Source organism: Camelus bactrianus, chromosome 8 (assembly GCF_048773025.1).
Source record: "Camelus bactrianus isolate YW-2024 breed Bactrian camel chromosome 8, ASM4877302v1, whole genome shotgun sequence".
In the NCBI taxonomy this organism is placed as follows: Eukaryota; Metazoa; Chordata; class Mammalia; order Artiodactyla; family Camelidae; genus Camelus; species Camelus bactrianus.
In genome coordinates this window covers 17,736,094-17,759,511 of record NC_133546.1, presented here as the reverse complement: position 1 = coordinate 17,759,511, position 23,418 = coordinate 17,736,094, and the positions used below count along the sequence as shown (strand labels likewise).

The following is a 23,418-nucleotide window of genomic DNA, read 5'->3' as shown; positions in this document are numbered from 1 at the left end:
AAGGAACAGAATCTTGCCAACAACCATGTGCATGAGATTGGAAGCAGATCCTTTCCCAGCCAGGCCTTCAGATGAGACCTGAGCCCTAGGCAACACCTTGATTGCAGATATATGAGAGACCCTGAAGCAGAGGCACCATTAAGCCATGGACTGACCCATAGAAAATGTGACATTGTAGGTGTTCATAAGACACGAAGTTTGTGGTCAATTGTTATGTAGCAATGGATAACTAATATACCACACCTTACCTTTCTCATCTTTAAGATGGGAAAGATAATATCACTGCCCACCCATACCTCCAACATAGGCTGTTGTTAAACTTACATGAGTTCATCCACGTAAAGTGCTTAGAACAATGCTCGGCACATATGAGCACTCTGTCATATCGGGCAGTTTTTCCTCAGGCAGATCCTAGAAGTGAAGTCGGGCATCTTGGCCAGGAAGATGTAGTAGCAGGAGCTGAAAAAGCTGTTTCAGTACTGCTTCAAGTCCAAGTGACAAATTATGACATCACGTTGGACAGAGGAAAACGTGTTTCCACTTGTGTACGACCACGGGGAAACCCTGCTGAAGAGCCTGACAGAGCGGCAGGGGCACCTGTGGGAGCCAGGGGAGCCTTGTCCTCACAGAGGGCGCTGGGTGTTGTGGAAGAACCAAGGCAGAAGATCACCAGTGGATTTATTCCTGAGCATGTGTGACAAACTCCCTGTGAAAACCCAGAAACAACTGAGCTAGCCTGAGAGACGAGCCTGTGCGGGGCAGTGAGTCCTACCATGAAGATGTGTCTCTGAATCCTTCCATTAAGCCTTGTAGTGCCAGTCTGGTAACCACCAAATGGCCCAGAGGTGGGTCTGTTGTCTACCTTGTTCATTTCCTTATCCCCCAGAACCTGGGGGACTATGATATAGTTGATGTTATGTTTGCTAAAAGACAGTGTTACCCCAATAACAGTACATTGTTATTATTTCATACTTCGAGATGGCAGCACAGTTTTTACCGATTTTTCTCTTGCCTGACCTTACATTTTGAGAATCAAGGAAAGAGGATGCATAAAGATATTGGGCTAGAACCTCACCTGCCCACAGCTATCTTGGCTCATTTCTGGGAACAGGGGTGAGCTGGTCCTCAGGACCAGTGGATTAGTTTCCAGTGAAATGTCTGAGGTGGCAAGTCGAGTTACTTTGTCTTGCCAAGACAGAATTTATTTCCTGAGTAAGTAAATTAACCAGCATTACTTCCATTTCTCTTCAATTGTACAAATGATTCAGAGTGTGTTCAGAATTATAGAAGATGGGGCTGGAGGAAAGATGTGCGTCAGCAAATCAAAATAAGTTTGAGTTGTGGTGGGGAGGGTATAGCTCAGTGGTAGAGTTTGCATTTAGCATGCACAAGGTCCTGGGTTCAATCCCCAGTACCTCCACTTAAAAAATACATAAATAAATAAATAGACCTAGTAAGTGTGAGCTGATATGGATGATCACCTACGAAGGTCGGCAGGAATGTGGGAAAGGCCTGCCGTAGGACAGGCTCTATCATATAAATATGGAAGGTGAAAATGCAGACATGGGGATGTTTTCCCATGAAAAGAAGAATTAAATGTCTTTCAGAGTGTAGATGAGAGAACAGTAAGACCTAGAAAGCAAGAGTGGGCCTTTCTAATTCTCTCCTCCAGGATTCAAAGGATTAAAGGGTGAACATGTTCTCCATTCCTATCAGACACAAAGCTGAAGCTAGTGTCTGGCAAATGGCCTCCTGGTTCCTCTCTGGACCGACTCTCCCTTGAGGAAAACTAACTCTAGCAGAGAACGTGTCTTCTTGTCTTCTTCAAGGTTGGGAAGTTGGAGGTCCACACAGCTGTCTGAAGGACAAGTCCTCTGGATGGGACACCAAATTATTAGTGTGCTTCTCTGATGACTGTGAGGGCTCCTAGAATCACCTATCAAAAGACAAATAGCCCTGGACTGGGCGGTACTTTATTTAGAAGGATGATGGACAGTTGGTAGCAGAAGAAGACGGGAAGCATGGGAGTGGGAGAGTCTCAGGGCCTCAGGATGGTGAAAGGATGAAAAGGGGAGGTGGAGGCCTTCAAATGTAGCTCTGAAAGTTACATCCTATTTGTTTTACCTGTAGGCTCTGGTGAGCGTCTAAATCTTTCACCCAGTGATCCTAAGTCGAGGTCGGCATCTGTTTCTTTTTTTCATACGAATTGCACATTAGATGTGGTGTAATCAGACCTGCATAGGGCATAATTCTGACATCATCAGCCTCAATTTTCCTTGATGTTGCTAGGCAAAGTTCATTCCATGTAGAAATTTTATTGAGTTTATGGACACAAAGGAAGAACCAAAGTTAATTACCCTTGATATCCTTTTCAAGGAAATCCTGGAGCTAGCTTCACTGGCATTTTATGTTTCCCCAAGGCATTATGCTTTATCATTTCACCCATGTTGTGTAAGTAGGAAGGATAGTAAAATCAATTTGTGAGCCAGGACCCGGGTCTAGGACCTGACTCCCAGACACTGTGATTGGATTAACAAGACACTGAAAACAAACACACTTGTTAAGAAACTAAATTAACCCTAAATTGACATGCAGCTTACTTATCAGATGCTTAATTTCATTTCCAACCTGAAATGGAAAGATCTAGAGCAAGCCCACACAGGTCATTCAATAAAGCCTATGTCACTACAACTCAGATAGCTCATCATCGTCACCAGATGTCTACTCTGCGTCCAAGTCTGAGACACTCCAGAGTTGAGTGAGTCAGGCTACACCCTGATGCTGCTCACCCGAGGCTCAGCACGTCTTATGCAGAGAAACATTACAAACACCATATGCTTCTGATTCTCCCCTTCCTGGTGAGGTCACACAATAATGTTCTTTGGAGGAAAAGAACTGACCTGATATCTGAGCACTAGAATACCTCTCAGTTGCTTCCCACATTTTGTGAAATGCTTTGAACGCTTGTTAAAGAACATAAATATTTGTGAAATAGAGGAAAGCAGACTTCAGAAAAAGACAAAAGGCAAATCCAGTTGACCCCTGAACAACATGGATTTGAATTGTGTGGGTCTACCTGTACGTGATTTTTTTTTTCAATAAATACAATACTACATGATCTGAGGTTGGTTTAATTCAATGTGGATGCAGAACCGTGGATTCAGCAGGGCAACTCTGGGATTTGAGCATCTTCAGATTTTGGTATCCACAGAGGGTCGTGGAGCCAATCCCCCATGGATACCAAGGGGCAACTGTAGCACTTTTCAGGGCTGGCCTTAATGCAAAGTACATCAAAGTAAATGCATCTTATCTAAATATTGTACAAACTCATGGTTAAGAGGGCCCTGTTTTGTCATAATATAAACAGTAACATTAAGGCATCTTTGAGTCTGACCTAGATGTTTGAGAAGATGTGGATCTCAGGATCAGAGATGGGGGGTGGATGATAAAAGAACTGGCTGAGTGGGGACCTGGTCAAGAAAGTCTTCTTTATTCCCTATGGGCCCCTGAGGCACAAGCAAACCTGGGAATATCCACAGTAACTTCCAGCCTTAGCCAGACTTCACTTCAGTAACGGCAGGTGCGCTGAGCCCGAAGGGACGGGTCTGGTCACACCAGGTCAGGAAAAATATCCTTACTTTCAACCCCCTGTTCTTGCTTCCTCCATTGAAGCCCGGACGTGGACACCAGTGTTTTTCTTTGCTATTTTCACCAGCAGAGACAAGTCCTTCTCCTCAAAACAGTCAGGTGAATCCATCTTGATAAATTCAATTGAACTAAGCTAATTTTAGGTGAAGAGCCCCTTACGTTTGTTTGTACAATACATTTAAATTATGTCACGCTGTTTTTATAACCAATTATTGTAACTTCACTATCAGTCTTGTGAGTTACTCAAGTTATCCCTACTTAGCACTTGGGGAAATTGGGACACAGCATTCAACCAAGCTCTATCTCCAGGTCTCACAACACAGAAAGTAGAGCTGGGACCCCCTGATTCTGTATTTGCCCTCTGTCAGGAACAAGACGAGCAAGTAAGTGGGACCTTAGAGATGATTAACGTGTCATTTTATAAATGAAGACACCAAATGCAGACACTGAATGCTCATCGAAGGTCATGGTGTTAATCATTGCAAAATCAGAGCAGCTGGAACTCGGCCAACCTACTGTCTGACACCCTTACCACCTGGATGCAGCACTTTGCATTAAAAAGAGCAACATACTGTGTGGAATTTTTCAGAGTGTTTGGAAGGTTTTCTTTCTGCAGTTGTGCAGCTCACAACCAGCAGTTCCACACAAGGGCCCAGGATACCCCACTTCTGCATAGTCGCTGCACATTATATACTATACAGGCTGATAAAAGATGGAATCTCTTTACATGTAAGTGAAATTATAACTTCTCAGGGTGGCAATGAAATCATCGTTTAAAACTTTCGGTCTCTGTGTACAAAGAAAGAAGAGGAAAAAGGAATTACCCATTTTGGAGATTTTGGTGACGAAAAGATCAGGAGCTAGGTCCTGAATCCACCCTATAGGGCAAGGGGGTTCAGTGGAATGGGAAAGATACCCATGGTGATTGTGGGGTAAGTAGATCCTGGAAGAGGACCAAAAGACCACTTTCTTCATATTTTTATAGTGGTACTCAAATTGAAGTGGTTTAGAAAGATACTTGAGTTTCTAATGTTAGATTGAAAGGCACCTCAAAAAAGTCATTTCTATTGTAATATTCTGCATTTGTGATTTAGAGAACAAGGCTTTAAGTGTCCCATTTCATTTATAAATCCATTTAAATGATAAAGCATACCATAAAAGGGTTCTACTGTAAACCACACAGGAAAGAAATAATTTTTTTTTAAATTTAGGGAAGTATCACTTGAAGTGAAAAAGTTAACTTAACACATTCAATACACTAAACAAAAATAATTTCCCTTGGGTGTACACAAATAAAATTCAGCAACAATATTTAACAAGGTTTTCTAAGTGATATTATAGTTCTATACTCTTAGTAAAATTAGAAAAAATTATTGTTAGTTAATACACACAAATGTAAAAGTAAACATTTAAAAAGACACTAAAATTTAACCGACTTGGCATTTCATACAGAACTTAGAAACGACTATTTTTTTAATACAGGAAAAAAATCTTTGAGATCACATTTGGAAATGAGACATTTAAGCTTAAGAAAAAAAAATTCCCACTTCTCTCACAGAAGTCAGTCCGTCCAAATTGTTTATTGATAGTTTCTGCAATTTGTCCTGATTAACATTAGTTAAATATTTGATTAATATTAACATCAACTTTAGACTCAGAATGAGCTGAGCTGCTAACGGGGCAAAAATTAAGGAATTGACTGTCATTCAGAAGTGCTGGAGGCAAGGAGAGAAAAGCAAGACGGTTGGAGTCAGTGCCTGAAACACAAACACTTTCCGGCTGCCCGGTCACAGGGAAAGGCAGGGCCAGGGCCAGTGCCAGGCCTTCTGTCCCGTGAGCTCTGAGAGGCTGTGTGCTGCTTTGACCTCCCCCAACCTGCCTGCCTCTGGCTGCGTGACCCGGGCTCCCAGCCAGCTCCTTCTGGCCTGGCTCTTTCTGGCTGCCTCCTGCTCTGGCCCAAGCCAGCCTGGCCCCGGTCCCCTGGTTTGGTGGTGACCTGCTGCCTGTGGCCCTGACTCTCTTGCCTAGCATCCTGTCCTCCCTGACTTTCTTGGGAATGAAGACCAGAGGCACACTAAAAGCCTGCAGACTCTACACACCGAGAGGATGTTTCTTTTTAAAGAAAAATGACTCCATGATAACAGGACTTGTAGCATAAAACTATTAAGTACTGTGATCCTATATATGTGTCTACTACTATTTTCCCCTATGAATACATTTGCATTTTCAAGAGTTTGAAGCAAGATTACACGAAACAAAATTCATGCAGTAGTCAGAGTGAGACTAAAGACGAAGAGCTCTGAAACCAGAAGGCAGTGACCATTTCGAAGAACAGACAGCAGCAATGACAGAAATTTACAGAGGTCTGTGTACCAAGCATGTTAAATATTTTAGGTTAATGTAAGACTATATGGTGAATTTGTGATAATAATGGCTCAGAAGCTCAGGACTTCATATCTTCAGATCAAGCTGGAACTAGCCTAGAGGTGGAGCAAGTGTCTGGAATGGCAAACTGATGCCAGACATAATGGATTTCCAATTAAGATGTCAGAGGGTATGCTCGAAACCATCTGGGAATTTAAAAAGCAACTTATACTGTGAGTTTCCATATTTGCCTTAGCCTCTGACAAATAATTATTTTTCTGCATATTTAAAAAATGTTTATAGAATGAAGTTCTATTTTCAAAACAAATGATTGTACTTTTTTTTTAAGTTTTACTATTTTAGATACCTCATAAGTGGAATCATGCAGCATTTGTCCTGCAACTGGCTTGCTTGATTTAGCATGATGTCCTCCAGGTTATTCCTTGTTGCTGCAAATGGCAGGAATTCCTTCTTTTTGAGGCTGAATAATACTTCATTGTTTGAATCTACCACATTTTCTCTATCCAATCCTCTGTCAATGGACATTTTAAGTTTCCATCACTTGGTCATTATGAATAATGCTCTAATGAACACCAGAGTGTAGATATTTCTTTAATATCCTGATTTTGACTCTTTTGGGTATATGCATACCTAGAAGTGGTTTCCAAGGGCTGGGGGAGGGAAAATGGGGCTGCTATTCAACCAGTATAAAATTTCAGTTACACTACATGAATAAATTCTGGAATTCTGCTGAATAAACATTGTGCCTATAGTTAACAGTATTATACTGTGCATTTAAAAGTTTCTTAAAACATAGGTCCCATGTTAAATGTTCTTATCACAATACAAAATAAACTTTAACTTTCATCTTTGCAAAGGAGTTAGTCCACAGTTTCTGTATCTTCTCACTCTGGGGAGCAGTAGTCAGAGCCTGGGCAGAAAGAGCATAGCTGAGAACTACAAAAATGGTGGACTAAATTGTTACTGAATATTTACTAAAAATCTTTAATTATGAAAAGTAATGCAATTTGAGTTTGTTTAAATAAGAGTACTTATATGCTACATTTGTAGGAATTACTGAACTACTAGGTTAATTGGTATAACTAAAACAAAGTTCATGATAAAAAAGATTAAAAAAAGTTTCATTAGGGAAAATTTCAAGCATTTGAAGTAGAGAGATGACAGTGCTAAACCCTCATGAGATTCATCCATGTTGCTGTAGGTATTCATAATTTTCCCTTTTTTTGCTAAGTAGTAAGTATTCCATTGTGTGGCTACACCAGTCTGTTTAATCATCCACCTGTTTTTTTTTTTTTTTTTCTTTCCAGTTTTGGGCAATTATGGTTAAAGCCTTTAAAAACATTCACCTGCAGACTTCCCTGTGAACACACATTTTTAATTCATTTAGGTAAATACCTTAGAGTGTGATTGCTGAGTCACATGTTAAGTGTATGTTTAACTTTGTAAGAAACTGTCAAACTATTTTCCAGGATACCATTTGCATCCCCAGCAGCCGTGTAGGAGAGTTCCAGTTGCTCTGCATCCTCCCCAGTATTTGGTATGGTTGCTTTTTTTTTTTTTGTTTAATTTCAGCTATTCTAGTAGCTATGCAGAAGTATCTCATCATGGTTTTAATTCACATTTCCCTAGTGAGTAATGATGTTGAGCATTTTGTCTTTCCTTATTTGCCATCCATCTCTCTTCTTTGATGAAGTATCTGCTCATTTGCCCATTTTTTTAAACTGGCACTTTAAAATTAGTTTGTTTTCTTAGTACTGAGTGTTGCAAATTCTTTCTATATTCTGGAGAAAAGTCCTTCATTAGATGTGTTTTGCTGATTTTTTTACTCCTACTCCATAGCTTGTCTTTTCAATCCCTTAAAATGTCCTTTGAACAGCAATTAAAAAATTTTTTTTGATGAAGTCCATTTTAATCTCTGGGCTCTTCCTTTCTCTTTTTTAATTCCTAAAAATTATTTTTTAATAAACCAGGTAATGTGCCACGCATTGCAATTGGTCGCTGTGTCTCTTAAATCACATTAAACCTCCACGTTCCCCCTCCATCTTTATCTCTCTCTTTATTTAATTCCCTGAAGTTTATTTATTAAAGAAACCAGGTCCTTTGTCCAGGAGGGTTTGCCTTAGTCGGGGATTTACTGATTGTAGTCTAGCTTTGTATTTCCTGTACATCGGTAATTACACCCAGATGCTAAATGCAAATCAAGGCCCGTATTTTAGCAAGAATACTTCACAAGTGTGCTACACAGGCAGCCAGAAGTCACACAAGGTCTGATAATCTGACTTTTGAGACTATTAACAGCCATTGAGAATTATGGCTATTAGTATCTTTTAGCAAGCAACAGAAGCTGTAATCAAATATCAAGTTTGATCTTTAGAATTCTATTCATCTGTTACTATAATTTGACCATAAAAAATATTACCACAATGCCCTATTGTTTAAGAAGCACTTTCAGTGCAGCATTTTGATTGGCTCTCCTGACAACTTATTTGGTAGGCCTTCTTATTTTCATGTTTCGCATGAGGTAACTGGCATTCTGAGACATTGATGATTTGACTTTCTGAGACTTTAAATGATTTGGAAGTCATATGCAGCCAGGAAGCGAGGGACTCTTCTCCATCTGGATCCCATGTCCTTTATATCAGAAAATACTGCCTCCTTACCATTTAAATGTCATGGATTGAGTTATCTGAAAATTTTCACTGAGCACCTATTATGTGTTAAGCTCTTTTAAAACGCTAAAGTGACTAGTAAAATGACAATGTCTCTGCCCTCTTAGAGTTCACAGTCTAGTGGGAGAGAAGGACATTAAGGAAATAATAATGTAAATAAATACATAATTATTACCTCCGATGAGAAATGGTTTCACGTTTCTGTTTTACAAGTTTAAAAAATACTCTTAAATGGTTATTTAGCCTAATTCTTCATCTCACTACCACATTTCATGACATTTGGACTATCCTTGTTAAGTTCTTTACTTTTCACAAGTTATCTATTGTAGTGCTAGCTCTTTCTTCCCTGCAGGAGCCATTTGATCATGTCCTCAATTGGCAACATAGAATGTTGCTAGCCACTTGCCGGAGGGTACATTCTTGAATTCTTTGTCACTTTTTATTAAAAGCTCAGCTAAGAGGAGCCATGTCCATGAATGATTTAGAAAAGATACATATTTCCTTCATGTTTTGTTTCCATTGTATTTCCAATATCTATGTTTGCCAAGTAGTAGGTACACCACAATATTGTTCATTGAATAAATGTAAGAAATCTTTTACTGGATTAAGTCTCTTAAGAGCTAAGATATGTATTTCCAGAGTAGATTGCTTTATTCCCTGCAGAACTGTTATCCCTGAATTATATTTGGTATGAAACCAAATATAATATATATGAAACCAAATATAAAATATAATAATATAGATTTGTATTGAGAATTTCTCTATTAATCCTCCTATGGAACTCATGTTGTTGGAATACACACTCTACTTTATGAAGCACCTCAATAACATTTCTTTTCTTGAGCAAGGAATAATCTTGCTCATTTTGAGAAACTGATTTGTTTTTATTTTCTGGGTACCATATGTATTTTTTTTTATCATTCAGAGTTTCCTTTTCCTATTCCCTATTATTGAGCAAAATTTGTAGCTCAAAATAATAGTATGATTGCACTTTTAAACTAATTTGCTACTTCTATTTTTGCCTCCATGTTTGTTTTTCCCTTTTCGATTCTCATATAATTTGTAGTTTATGACTTATTGGCATATGTTATTGATAGATTTTTGGTATATTTTATGTGCCCCTTTAGATGATCTTAAGTGTCTTTGTGATAAGGTGGAGTATTAACAAACAAAAATTTTAATCCATCAATTAAATAAAATATTAAGTTTATTGTATAGAAGAATTTGACAGTTGGTAATCTCTGCTTCTGAAAGCCACCGAGACAAGACAATCTTATGAAGTAGATTTACTGTTTGTTCTATACCAACCACCTCCTGACTTCTGGGAAAAGCAATTCTTTCTTCTGGAACCTGCTTCTCTTCCCACTGCATCATACAGTTCTCCGATCAACTCTGCTTCCTAGAAAGTGTTGGGCAACCAAATCACGCTGCTCTACTCCGGCATTTCTTGGGTTGTTTATTTGTTTCTTGGGGAGGAGGGTGTAGTCTGTGTGAGGCAGCCCTGTCCTGTGATGAAATTGAGATGGAAAACTTGGGAACTGTGAGTGATCCTATTTCCTGCTACGTGGAGAAAGCCCAGCTCAGTGTGAGAAAACGTGGGCACAGAGCAAAGAGACAGCAGGTGAGAGAGAGAAAGTCAGAGTGAGAGGAAGAGACCTGGGGACATTCAAGTTCCTGGTTCCACTCGTTCATGGGACACAATTGAGTCTTTGCCTTGTAGGTGGTTTGGACGTTCACCCCTTCTTTAGATTTTGTAGGACAACTAGTTCTTTTCCTTTTCTCCTTGTTGATTCAAATTGAGTCTGTTCTGACGCGTGTCGCTTTCAAGCTTTATTGTGCGCAATCTGGAGCATCAACCTGCTTCGGAAGAAAAGCTCTGGCCCTGATCCTGACCAGCCCCACGGCACACATCTGTGGGAAGGGATGATTTACTCCTTATCTTGGAAAGTGTATATCTGTCTCTAATTTTTCATTTTTTAAAGAAATTCAGCTAGGCTTTTTACAGACCTGGTGTAGAGAACACTTGAATTTTCTTTTGCAAAATATCAGTGTTGCAGATTTTTGTCGACAACGTCGACCCTAAATTTCTTGTTCTTCTGATTGTGTCAAAAGCTGGACTCAGACGATAGTTATTGGAGAGGTAGGGACATGATAATTAGCATTTTCCAGAGTGTTCTACTTCTATATGTCGGATCAACAGAATTCTACATGCCTGGGTGGGGAGAGCGGAAAGAACAGAATTTAGATCAGGGATCCCCGGACCCACATCTTAGCTTTACAACTTGCCCAAGTTCCTTGGTCTCTCTCAGTTCCCTTCTAAGTAACTTGTGGAAGAACAGTAGCATTTATCTCACAATGTTATTGGAGAAAACACGGATAAAGCTCTAGAACAGTGTCAACGTATAATAAATGGGAACCATTATCACTATGGGGGCTCCATATAGAAAGACCTTTTAAGGTCTTTAATTGCTTCAGCAATTTGCCTTCAGCTTTCATAACCCCCCCACACATACACACAACACACATACACGTGAAAGCTGCATGTATGTAGCTGCATCCTTTGCACAACTTTTACTTATATAATCCCCTTTGTAGAAATATTCAAAATCCCTCTTAGGATTTTGTCCTAGAGAAGACATTTCTGAATTGCTGATTTTCCTTTTTATCTACTGGTAAACCTATGTGAACTCATTTTGTTGACCCTCTCCCGTCTTCTTTCTTTCTCCTCCGACCCTCCACCATGCTGCTTGACTGTCAGTGAGAACAGAGCTAAATTTAACGCTCAATTGCATAAAACTAGGTTAAACTGTTCACTACCTCCTTAATTACCTAATTTGCAAATTCCCAAATTCTCTCTGGAAGTAGGCAACAGCGTACGACCAATAAATGTAAATAAGTAGGTAAATGAGCCCAGGCTGTTTAGCAGCCCTCAAATGGAGAATGGTTGAGCCAGGAGAATGGGGGCAGTAGCCCTTGAGTTTGACAGCTGTTGGAAGATGTGCTCCGGGTTCCCTGAAGCTCACTCTCCAGGCAGGAGCCCCACTTTGGAGCTTCCGTTCTCACTGCCAGTCAGGCTTGGTGAGAGGTGCCCTGTCTTCTCCATTCCATGTTCCATGCAGCCCATTGCCTGCCATCTGCAAAGAACCATGAGGTCAACATTTCTTCAACTTGGTTCAGGGTTTCCACTACTGAGGGCAACACTCGACAAAGGATGGTGGTGTCTTGTGCTGGACACAGAGCAGGAATTTAGAGAATTTACCTCTTTCTTATTGGCTGATACTGTCAGTTATCTCTTCTCTCTGAAGAAGGCTTGTCCCTCCCTTGTGTGTTGTCCTTCTAGGTCCATGACACCTACACTTGGTGTCTACCTGCCTGCCTCCCCAGCTGACACAGGAGCTCCTTGAGGTGAGAAGTGGTGTCTCATTCCTCACCGACCTGCAGCATATCTCACAATGCTAGTATAGAGTTTTAAAAATATATTGAAGGAACAAATGAATGAACAATAATCTTTATTTAGAATATTCTCAGCATAGCAGGAAGAAAAGATCACTGAATAAAAATTTCACATTTTTCACGGATCTAAAATTCAAGAGATAAAAGTATTAAAATAATTATTTACTTCCAGGAATAAAATGCAAATATAAATTATTCACCACAAATGATACTTTGTTCTCATTTCCAGAAATCATCTTTACTTCATTTGTAAAGAACACTTAATTTCTCAGGGTGACGTCTTACATTTAAAGAGAGATAATTTATATTAAGTTCACTTTGTAAATGTCTTGATGTCTTTAAAAATATATATATATATATATTTCTATTTTTCTGAAAGAAAAATAAACACCGGAGGGTTTTCTGTGTCAGCAGGTCTCAAGTTTCTACTTAAAGTACCTGTGCTGTTGTCAGCCTGTATGTCAGCCCATATGGGGTTTGGGGTTCAGATATTCTGGCCACTGGAGAGCCTATTGGGACAGTGACCATCTGGTCACCATTCTACTCCAGGATTGCCCTTCTAACTGGTCAGAATAACAGCTACTGAGCACTGAGAAACTATCCTTGATTTAAAATAGAAAGTAGGTGGTAGAGTATAGCTCAGTGGTAGGGTGCATGTCTAGCATGCACAACATCCTGGGTTCAGTCCCCAGTACCTCCATTAAATATAAATAAACCACCCCCTAAAAGAAAAAAACAAAATAATTACCACCCCCTAAAAGAAAAAACAAAAATTAAAAGTTAAAAAAATAGAAAGTATGTTCCAGTGGTGAAACTCACTTCCATATCTTTTGAAGTAAGGTTTACAAAAAACATTTTGCATTTCCAAGTTAAAGAAACTGTTTCCTGACATTTTTCTGAAATAAATCAACCACACATTCTCTTATTTAGGTTGGAAGCCACAAGTCTGAATGAGTCAATGTAACCTTTGACTATCTTATTTACGTACATCTTATTATTGTATACTTCAGTTGCAAAGAATGAATTGGCATGACTATTTTCCTAGAAGTGGTGACCTCCACAATATAGGACAGGAAACCTGGACAAAATCTCAAGGGAATTAATTAATTGAATTTTATTTTATTTTTCTATTTTAGGAAAGAATTCTGCTTTGTGTTACTAATTTCAAATAATTCTCCATAAGTATTTTGTTTTTATTACATACAAATAGACTCCCTCAGCTATAAATACTTCCTGGCCTTTGACTATTGTTAATTGGGCTTTGAAGGTGTGGACAGGACCAAAGCAGCATTACATTAGGGACATGACTGTGATGGTTAATTTCATGTGGCAACTTGGCTAAGATACACTACCTTCATATTTGGTCAAACATTATTCTAGACATTTCTGTGCAGGCATTTTTAAGAGGAGATTAACATTTAAATCAGTAGACTTTAAGTAAAGCAGATTACTTTCCTTAATGTGGGTGGGCCTCATCCAATCAGTTGAAGGCCTCAGTAGAAAAAGACTGACCTCTTAGGGAGAAAGGCAATTCTGCCGGCAAATAGGCTTCTAGCTTGCTGGCCTGCTTTGCAGATTTTAGACTTGCCAGCCTCCAAAATTGCATGAGGCAATTCCTTAAAATAAATCTCTCTGTCTGTTATATATGTGTGTATGTGTGTGTGTGTGTGTATAATCAGAAGTTTATATATAATTGATTATATGTATTTTATATAGATATAATTTATAATAAATTATATATATATAATGTTATATACTAGATAAAATTAGAATACATTTTTATAATAAAAAATTTATATGGTGCCTGTTGGTTCTATTTCTCTGGAGAATCCTGATTAATACAAGTGACTTTATTGTGTTTGGTCAGTGAAATCTAAATAGCCTCAAGGAGTAATGCCAGGTAGACTTCTTTGGTTTGTTGATCTGCTTTCATAACGTGTTATGATATATTAAATCTGTAGGGTTGTTTGTAGAGTGACTATATATTTTATCTTTCATGCCAGAACTCTTGAGAGTAAAAGGGGGGCACTGTTAATAATTATTCAAGACAAACTAGCATGTGCAGACATCTAATTACTAGGCACTTACTTTTCTTGCTTTCTCCACTGTCAGTCAAATTTCTCTTAATAATACCATAAGCTGCTCTGTGAAGAGGTATTGTGGCTTTTTAAATATCTAAACACCAACTGTCATTTGCTCAGAACTGTTCAAATAAAAGACAATATGTAATGATCAAAGCCTACATGTGTAAAACATTCCAGAGGATGCAGTAGTATTCATAGGTCATGGCCCTGATCCAGAAACCAGTCTTTGTCTAGAAAAGCTCAGGAGAGGGAAATTACACTTGAACTAGTTTAGGTCTACCCAGCGGAGAAGTTGGAAGTGGATGGGAAAGCCCACCTTTACAGATCAGTTCCTTTCTAGACAGCAATCATCTTCTAACTCTATGAACCTCACTTTCTGTTTGGGGAGGGTATAGCCCAATTAAATTAGAAGATGGAATAAAATGTGTTTAAAATAAAATTACCTTTAATTTCATAAGAAATAGATAGTACATCACACTCCTAAAAGGAACGGGATGTTAGAAAGGATATCACGGAATCAAACTCATGATGAGATTGAGATTCTGCCCCAGAGATACTGTGAATTTCTGCCTTAACCAACACAGAAAGAAGAGAGGCTGCTTCCTGTTTTAGTCTCTGGTCTCTTTCACAACCTTGACGGTTAGGGGATTGTTTAACTTGTGAAATGCCTTTTATACAATCTGTTCTGGAAGGCATTTTGTTTATGGTCTGATACTGTGCCAGCTTTTTCACAAAGCAATCTTTCTTCCTCTCTTTTCTTTTTCTTTTCTTCTCTCTCTCTTTCATCTAACATGAAATACTTGCTGTTTTCTGTCTTTGTAGCCCTCCCTCCCTCCCCTCACCCCACTCCTGCCTCTCCTGTCTCCACTCTCAAAGTTGGCTAAAAGAACAATAATTAAGAGTAAACATTTATTTATGTAACAATAATGGAATAAATGCTTTCCCCCTAAGCTATGAATAAAGATATATTTGTCAATATTTTATTAAAAGTATCTAATGTAAGGAAAGTTTTGAATGATCCTAAGAATTTTCAGCAAAAATTCTGAACCAGGTTTTGGTCATATAGCATGATATATAGGTTTCAGAAACAGAGACTAGTCTCTTAATTTAGTCAGTTCCCAAAATGTCATTATGATTTTTACTTGATTTTTCTTCTTTGCCTGCTGCCAGCCAATTAACTTCTATTAAGATATATTCTGAGCAAAGTGTTTTTGTTTTTGTTTTCACTGCAAATAACATGTTAATAGTCATTTGAATCTAAATGAACTATGTCATTTATAAATATGTTTTAATACAGTGTACTGGGATATTTTTTGTTTTGTTTTGTAATTTTAAACAATCTGTTGGTAGAAGGGAGAAACAATCTTTTTCCTTCTAACAACATTATAACACGTTCTTCAAGTGTATGGACAGTATTGCAGACGATCATTTTCTGAAGATGCTTATATATTTTTAGCTATTAATAAAGAAAGTTTTCCTTTATTTGATTTGATTTTTTATAGGATTATCAGCAATTTATTTATGTATTTAATTTTTTTTTTTACTCACTCTGTACATTTTCCTTCTCAAGAACCAGCCCATTACCCACTCCTCATTTATTCAAATTCAAGGTAGTATGTACCTAAGCCAGATTAGTCAAGAGTCCTTCATGCCCTTGCACACAGTTCAAGGATGGGTGGGTGATTCTGTCAAGAGAAGAGGTGCTCCCTTTTACTAGGATCTGCAGCCATAAGGATAATGGAGCCTAGAGCGACAAGACACCATCTTTGCCAGCACTTAGAAAGAGCCTGACTAAGAATGAGGACAACACAAAGGAAAGAGATGGACACAGAAAGATGATGACATTGCATGGTCTCCTGAATCTGTTCACAGCTGACCTATGATGGACTGTCCAGTTACTAAAGAAAATAAATGATTTTTTTCCCAATTTAAGTGGTTTAAGATAGATTTCCAGCCCAATTTTGAGGAAGTTCTATTATGCCCATTATTTTAAAAATATATTTTTTATTCATTATTGTATTATTTAATTATTTTACTTTGGTGGGGAGGGGGAGATAATTAGGTTTATTTATTTTTAAAGGAGGTACTGAGGATTGAACCCAGGACCTCGTGCCTGCTAAGCATGTGCTCTACCACTTGAGCTGTACCCTTCCCACCCACCCATTAATTTTTAACTGAAATGCAGTGTCACGTAGTCACATTTGTTTTAAGGCAGAATATAATTTTAATTTCTTTTCCCACCCCCAACCCCAGTGGGAAGCTTACCAGTTTGCTAACAGCAGAACTGTGATAATATTTGAAATGTGAAATGGAGTATAGATCACATAAGAAAACTCAACAAACCTAAACATATGGATTTATTTTCTGGATGTTTTTTCATTCATTATTTTCAGTAGTGTTTTATCCTTCTGAATTTGAAGGCACCTAGAAAGAACTGAGAAGTCATAAAGGCATGGGTTATAGTTGATCAAAAATCAGGAATCCTGGGGATGGGGGTAAAGTACCTGTTTAGCAAGCATAAGGTCCTGGGCTCAATTCCCAATATCTCCATTAGAAAAAAAACTTTTTTAATGTTTAAAAAAGCACATAGTCAAGTATAAATACTTGGCATAAATTTTTGTCTGAAATAAAAATTCTACTTGACATCCAAAAAAAAAAAAAAACAAAAAAACAAACCAAACAGGAATCCTCTTGTGATACATATTAATTTACAGTGTCTTTGGTATTGTTTCATAAGGCTGAAGAAAGGACCCTTGAAAAAATGACAATAAATACAAAGGCCCAGACAGAGTCCATGTTAATTTTATGTTACTTAAAAGCCCCTTTTATCTGGACTTAACTTAGCATATGTCATAGCTGGTAACCTGGTGACTCTTATGGAGAGGACAGACAGGTCACCACATTACTCAACCATTGTACTAGCTTTGCTCTTCACTTTGCCAAGTTTTGTGACTATGCAATTTACACTCCAGGGAAATTCTGGCTTGTCATTCTTACTCAGTTAACTTACCCATGAAGTTGTCATTATAACTTGAATTCTCTGGGTCTAATACCTTTAAAAATAGAAGCAAGAATCTCAGGATCCTAATTCTGTCGAATGAGTCACTTTTTATTTCTGCCAACGACCCCCTTGGGAACCAGTCTAAGGTCTAAATCCTACAAGAGTCAAAGATGAATTTCCTAATGGGTTATGCAGAAGCGTGTGGAAATCTGTGGCTTAGGAATGACTTGTGAGTTGCAGAATGAAAAGCAAGAGAACACCTGCTGTCAACATTCCTTCCTCAACTCCCTAGCATTTTAGCATCAAGGGGACAGTCTTATGAACAGAATATAGAATACGTTTATGAAGTAAATGCTAGCAAAATCACTTTACTTTGAGCCTTAATTTCTCTTTTATAAAAATGACAATACACTTTCTAAGCATGTTTGTGATGGAGAATAAATGAAGAGTCTATACATATATGGAAATTTAGAAATTAAGTTTAGAAATTAAGGCTCAGTAAGTGGGCCGTTCCTCTGTGATTTGGTCCCATTTGCCTCTCCAGTCTTACCTTTCACCATTACCTGCCCTCAGCCCTCCAAACTCGATACTTAACCCTGAATACTATCTGCCGTGAGCTTTGCAAATACTCTTCTTTCTGACCCACCATTTCCCTCTTTCCCCAAACTCTGCCAAAATCTGGCTAATTCTGGCTCATTGTTTAGATTCCAGTTCTTATTCTACTTTCTTAATCTCCCCAAATTGGATTTAGGTATTTCTTCTACTATAGAACTTCATCTATGATGAGGTTCTTGTCTGTTCTCTTCTTTGTTCTCTTCACTAGTAGGGTTTTGCATATGACTTCAAACCTGGCATTATGTGAAGGACACCACAGCAGTTTTCAAATAGGCCTAAAATTTGACTAAAAGAAATAAATAAGTATGACACAATAAATTTAATGTTGAATTTTTCATATGTAATATTCCAGATCCTCAACGTTTTCTTGTGTAATGATCTGAACCCAGATGAAGAATTTAACTTGAAAATAAGGAATGTAGCTGAGTAGATGTCATTCCACCATATTAGTAATGTTTCTTCCTGATTAGAAAGGGAATTGAAATCTGAAAAACTTTTCTATTTATCCATTTGTAACAATGTTTCAGAAGATAACAGTTGTGTTTAGTCAAATGAGTTAAACTTATTTGATGCCCATTGTTATGTTCTGGTATCCAGATTGGATTGATGCTTCCTGATGTCGTCCAATTTTTTGGTCACAATAGAACACATGTTATGTATAAGAATAATAATAAGGGAGAAATGTTTTAAAAATCTCGAAAGGATAAATAAGCCTCAACAACAATCTTTTTTTTCTGTAAAACTCTATGACAGAGATACCTGTTTTCTGGCAAGATGGAAAAACAAGAGCTGGATTTAAGCTCTTGTAAGAAACAAACAAAAAGTAAAATAATTTATAAAGCAATGGTTTTCTAGACAGAAGGCATAAGACAATGCAGGAGAGTGATCCTTCGGAGACAAGAAATGAATAAGGTGAGCCCTGTGATTGTTTCAGTTTACTACCTTGAGAGCATTTTCAGGTCATGGCACAAGGATGGAGATTTTTGGTGGAGCCAAGAAGACTCTGTGAGTTGATGAAGTGAACTAAGGGTCTGGGGGAGCCAAAGTGGCCAGTGTTCACAGAACAGAGTATCAAAGAGAAGAAAGTTGCATCAACAAAATACCCCAGAGACTGTCAGAGAGTAACTCTTAAGTATTAAGCTGAGTACAGATCAGTGTTCACATGTGAGGAAACTACCTTAGGCCTCGAGGAAATATAAAAGGATTAGAAAGAACAGTGCCTGATACGCCCAAGGGCTGAGAACAGTGTCCATTCCCACCAGTCAGACAGGAAATTCTCACAGTTCATGGGACACTGGACAGAGTACTTGGGAAAGTTTGCCTCAGTAGTACCTAGGACTGCTTCAGACCTGCATAAGAAACCATAAAGGCAAGGCTCTAAAAGATAACACTGTTGCCAAGTAATTTAATTGCATCTCAGAAGAAAGCTCAAGAATATTTGTAAGAATAAAAAAAGTTTGTAAGTAAAAATTAGAATACTCAAGAAGGTAAAGTTCAAAATGCCCCTTATCCAATTAAAGATTACCAGGCATGGAAAGAAGCGTGAAAACGTGACCCATAATTAAGTGGATAATCAATTAATTAAAGCTGATACAGAACTGACGTGTGTCAGAAATGGCAGACAAAGACATCTAAAGTGACTATAAATGTATTCCATGCTTATAAATGTCAAGTAGAGACATGGAAGAGATCAAAAGGTCCAAATGGAAATTATAGAGATGGAAACTACAATCAGTGAAATAAGAAATACACTGGATAAGAGTAACAGCAGATTAGACATTGCAGAAGAAAAGATTAGTGAATTTGAAGAGGTAGCAACAGAAACGATCCAAAATGAAACATAGAGACAGAAACACATTTAAAAAATTAAAAAAAAAACTCGAGCGCTGTGATACAACTGCAAGCGGCCTAATGTAGGTGTGGCTGGGGCACTCAAGCACAAGAGGGTGAGTGGGATGAATGCAAAAATAATTAAGAAATAATGGCCAAATTTCTTCCAATTTGAAAACTAAAATCCACAAGTGCAAGAAACATGAAGAAACAACATCAAGTCAAAATAAATACGTTTTTTTCAAAACCAGTGATAAAGAGAAAATCTTAAGAGCAAAAGACTAACACTTTGATCGCACCTAATTAGCCTGTCATATTAAGTACAATTTTCTCTTGATGGTTACTTTTTGCATTTTTCTCATTGATCTATATGTGCTTTGGAAAAATTACACTGTTCAAATAATATACTATTTATTGTTATTTAATATGACATTCAGCATCATTTATAGAATTTGGGTATGGGGCCTCTGTTTGGAAACTCAATTATAACATTGTTTCTATGGGAAAATCAAAATAAATTTTCAACACTGCAACTTAATGTGCTTTTTTCAGGCATGTTCTCTGCTGTGAACATAGGGTCTAACTTGTACTATAAAGTATACATCATGACTACATTCAGAATCATTTACCCATGTAGTCAAATTAATGACTGGGGATAATAATATCAATTTAGAAATAAAATTGTCTGTGTTTGAAAAGGAAATGTGGGAGTTCCTTCATTTTCAAATAATGAAAGACATTTGTAATACAAATACAGAAACAAAAACAAAAAACAAAAAAATAAAAGCTCAACCATAGTGAAGATCACGACTAGTAGCAGGATGCCAGTTAGAATGAGGACGTGATAATAGACATTTACAGAATTTGCTTCTAATTGATGTTCTGATTCCAAACTCAATATAAAAAGTTGTGCAGGTTTTGGTGGCCATGGTCCGTCAGCTCTGCAGGTTGTGAACACTGTAACTAGAAAAAAGCAGCATGAGTTTGAGTGACATGAAATAATGAAACTGCTTTTGAATGTTAGGAGGAATTCTATTTGTGTTCTGAGTGGTAAAAATAAATGTATTTTGCAGGCACATTAATGGTGTCTAAAGTAGATCTTTGTTTAACTATCGTTAATCTTCAAACAACATTTAGCCTTTTTATAACCTAAATTTAAATTGTATGTTAATATAACCTCCTACACTGCTAAAATTATTTCTGAAACAGACATTTATCATTGACGAATTAGAAGTATACTTAAGGGTAGATATTGTGTCTGATTTTTGTATTCATAGCATCTAGCACAGAGACTGCTCGTCACACAGAAGGTGTTGAAAAATTACTTTTGTGTTTCAGGGTGCAAACTCTATGTTCAGAATATATGAGGTCCTGCATTTCTCTCTGAAACAGTATTTTTATGTCCGTGTAAGAGCACTTAAGAAGTGCAGAACATTTTGCCTCTATTTTCCTATTTTTTCCATCAAACTATATCCATGAGTGTCTTAGAAAACCCTCTCTCATGTGCAACTAAGCTGAGATGATTTCATTTTTCTGGATTATATGCAGGGACTACGTTTTATTAGTCTCTGTTTTCTCAGAATCTGGCACATAATAGGTACCTGGCACATGGTAAATGCTCAATTAAGTTGGTTGACTGAAAGAATGAGTGAGTAAGACCAAACTCTGTGCGGTGTTAAATCTCATTAGACTGGCGTTCGGCCCTAAGAATATCAGGTGTGGAACAACAGCTATGTGTCTGACTCTGTACTACCGCCACGGATATAAAGGGATGCACGGCAGACCCACCCAGCCTAAAGGACGCAGCTATGCAAACAGGTCAAATAGCGTAATGCATGTACTATGAACACAACGTAAAAGAAGAGCCATGTAAGTACAGGTAAAGGGGAAATTTTTTTTAGATGAAGTACTACTTAGGTTGGGGCTTGAAAATAAGAAAAATGGATGCAGAAGTTTTGGTTAAAAGTTAACCAAAGAAGAAATCTTCAGAATAACATGTTTAACATGACCAAGATTAGCCATAAAAAAGTAGACACATATAAGACTAGGTTGCCAAAGAAATGCATGGATAAATGCTAATATGTTATAATATATCCCTCGAGTTTAATGGTATAGCTCCTTCAGTAAGCAACACATATTTTTAGCCATCTGGATGAAAATGACAGTGGTGAGCTATCATTTTGCAATAGCCCTTGTTATTAAAAAGACAGAAAAGACAGAGAAGGGGAAGGAGAGCATTCTAGGTGTTACAGGATAACAAGTTCAGTGTTAACTAGAGTTTTGTTAAGAGAAAGTGGCTGTCTTAGTCTGCTTGGGTTGTCACAACAAAATACCATAGTCAGACTGGTGGCTTAAACAACAAATATTAATTTCTCATGGTTCTGAAGGCTGGGAAGTCCAAGATCAAGATGCCAGCTGACTCAGTTTCTGGTGAGGGCTCTCCTGCTGGTTTGCAGATGGCAGCCTTCTGTGTCCTCATGTGGCCTTTCCCTGGTGCATGCCAAAAGCAGAGGAAGGGTGGAGGGTGCTCTCTGGTGCCTCTTCTCATAAGGATAATAATCCCAGCATGAGGGCCCCAATCTCATGACCTCATCTAACCCTAATTACCACCCACAGGTCCTGTCTTCAAATACCATCATACTGGGGGCTTCATTAGGGCTCCAACACATGAATTTGGTTGGGGAGGCGCAATACTGTTCACAGCAATGACTGAGGTAGGTTAGGCACATCGAGCTGGGGCAGCTAATAAAGAACAATTGTGCCCTGTTCAGGAGTTTGGGACATTTCCATTGTCAACAAGGAGCTAGCAAAGGTTTTTAAGTAGGGAAATGATGTGATCAAAGTATTTTTAGAAAGGTAACGTTGACGACTAGCATCTTTGGCTGCTGCTTCCTGCTGCCTTCAGCGACTTGTTAAGTGGCTAGTTGTCAGGAAGCAGGACCTGCACTCAGTAGGATACCGCGTATTGAAGAATTACTCATGACGTATTATTGGAAAATTGTTGCTAAACAGATTGTATTAAAATCTTTTGTGATAATCTTTTTTACTTACTACTTATCCACAGGAGTAATCTGAACCATGAGTTTCTGGCAATGGTTCCATGATGCTACAAAGCATTTCTTTGTATGAGTGGTTTTCTTCTTTCATCTTGTTGACAAATTAGTTCATCTCTTCTCCGCTCACTGTTGTGTGACTATAATTTAAAACAAATCTCTCAGGGCTATCGCCTGTAGCTCCACCTCTTTGTTTCATTACTCTCTTCATTTTACCTCCTTTCCTTGCTTTGGACCTTAATTTGGGGGTCTTCACATTTATTCCTTAAGAACATTTATTATTCAATAACCTTCACTATTTTTACTTAAGATAAACATCTTTAAGCTGAAACTGATCCTTGGAAAAGAAATGGAAGATTTTTTAAAAGACAAATAACAACAATTACAACAACAACCAAAAAAAACCCAGAAAAAACAATAAGGCCCTTATAAAAAAGGCAACATTTTGTGATCTGGTGCAAAGATAGGTGTAGTTTTTTAAAGTCATTTAGCTTATGAATAAGATTTTAAATGGCTTAGAGCATAAAGACAACTTAAAAAAAGAGGCATAGCATTCTTTCCAAGGGAAAAGCCCAAAGGGACCAAGGCATGAAGATGTCCTAGATTTCTGAGAGAGTCTACACTGAAATGATTATTTGTTTCTTTTTAAGTTGCCAAATTTCTAGGTCATTAGTGGAGGG

At 37.9% G+C, this 23,418-nt stretch overlaps 1 protein-coding gene and 1 long non-coding RNA gene across 2 annotated transcripts in view; both read right to left on the bottom strand.

The window, feature by feature from the left end:
• Positions 1-9,891: 9,891 nt before the first annotated feature.
• Positions 9,892-15,093, bottom strand: LOC141578341 (uncharacterized). The gene is made up of 2 exons (XR_012508556.1): positions 11,962-15,093; positions 9,892-10,914 (listed from the first exon to the last, which is right to left on the bottom strand). It is a non-coding gene; the product is annotated as an uncharacterized LOC141578341 (long non-coding RNA).
• A 1,315-nt stretch (positions 15,094-16,408) lies between these two features.
• The window catches only part of SHPRH (SNF2 histone linker PHD RING helicase), a 90,609-nt gene continuing 83,599 nt past the window's right edge, over positions 16,409-23,418 (bottom strand). Inside the window, exon 31 of the transcript XR_006728406.2 lies at positions 16,409-20,648. The gene's annotated coding sequence lies outside the window, so the exon portion shown is untranslated. The remainder of the gene's footprint in view (positions 20,649-23,418) is intronic.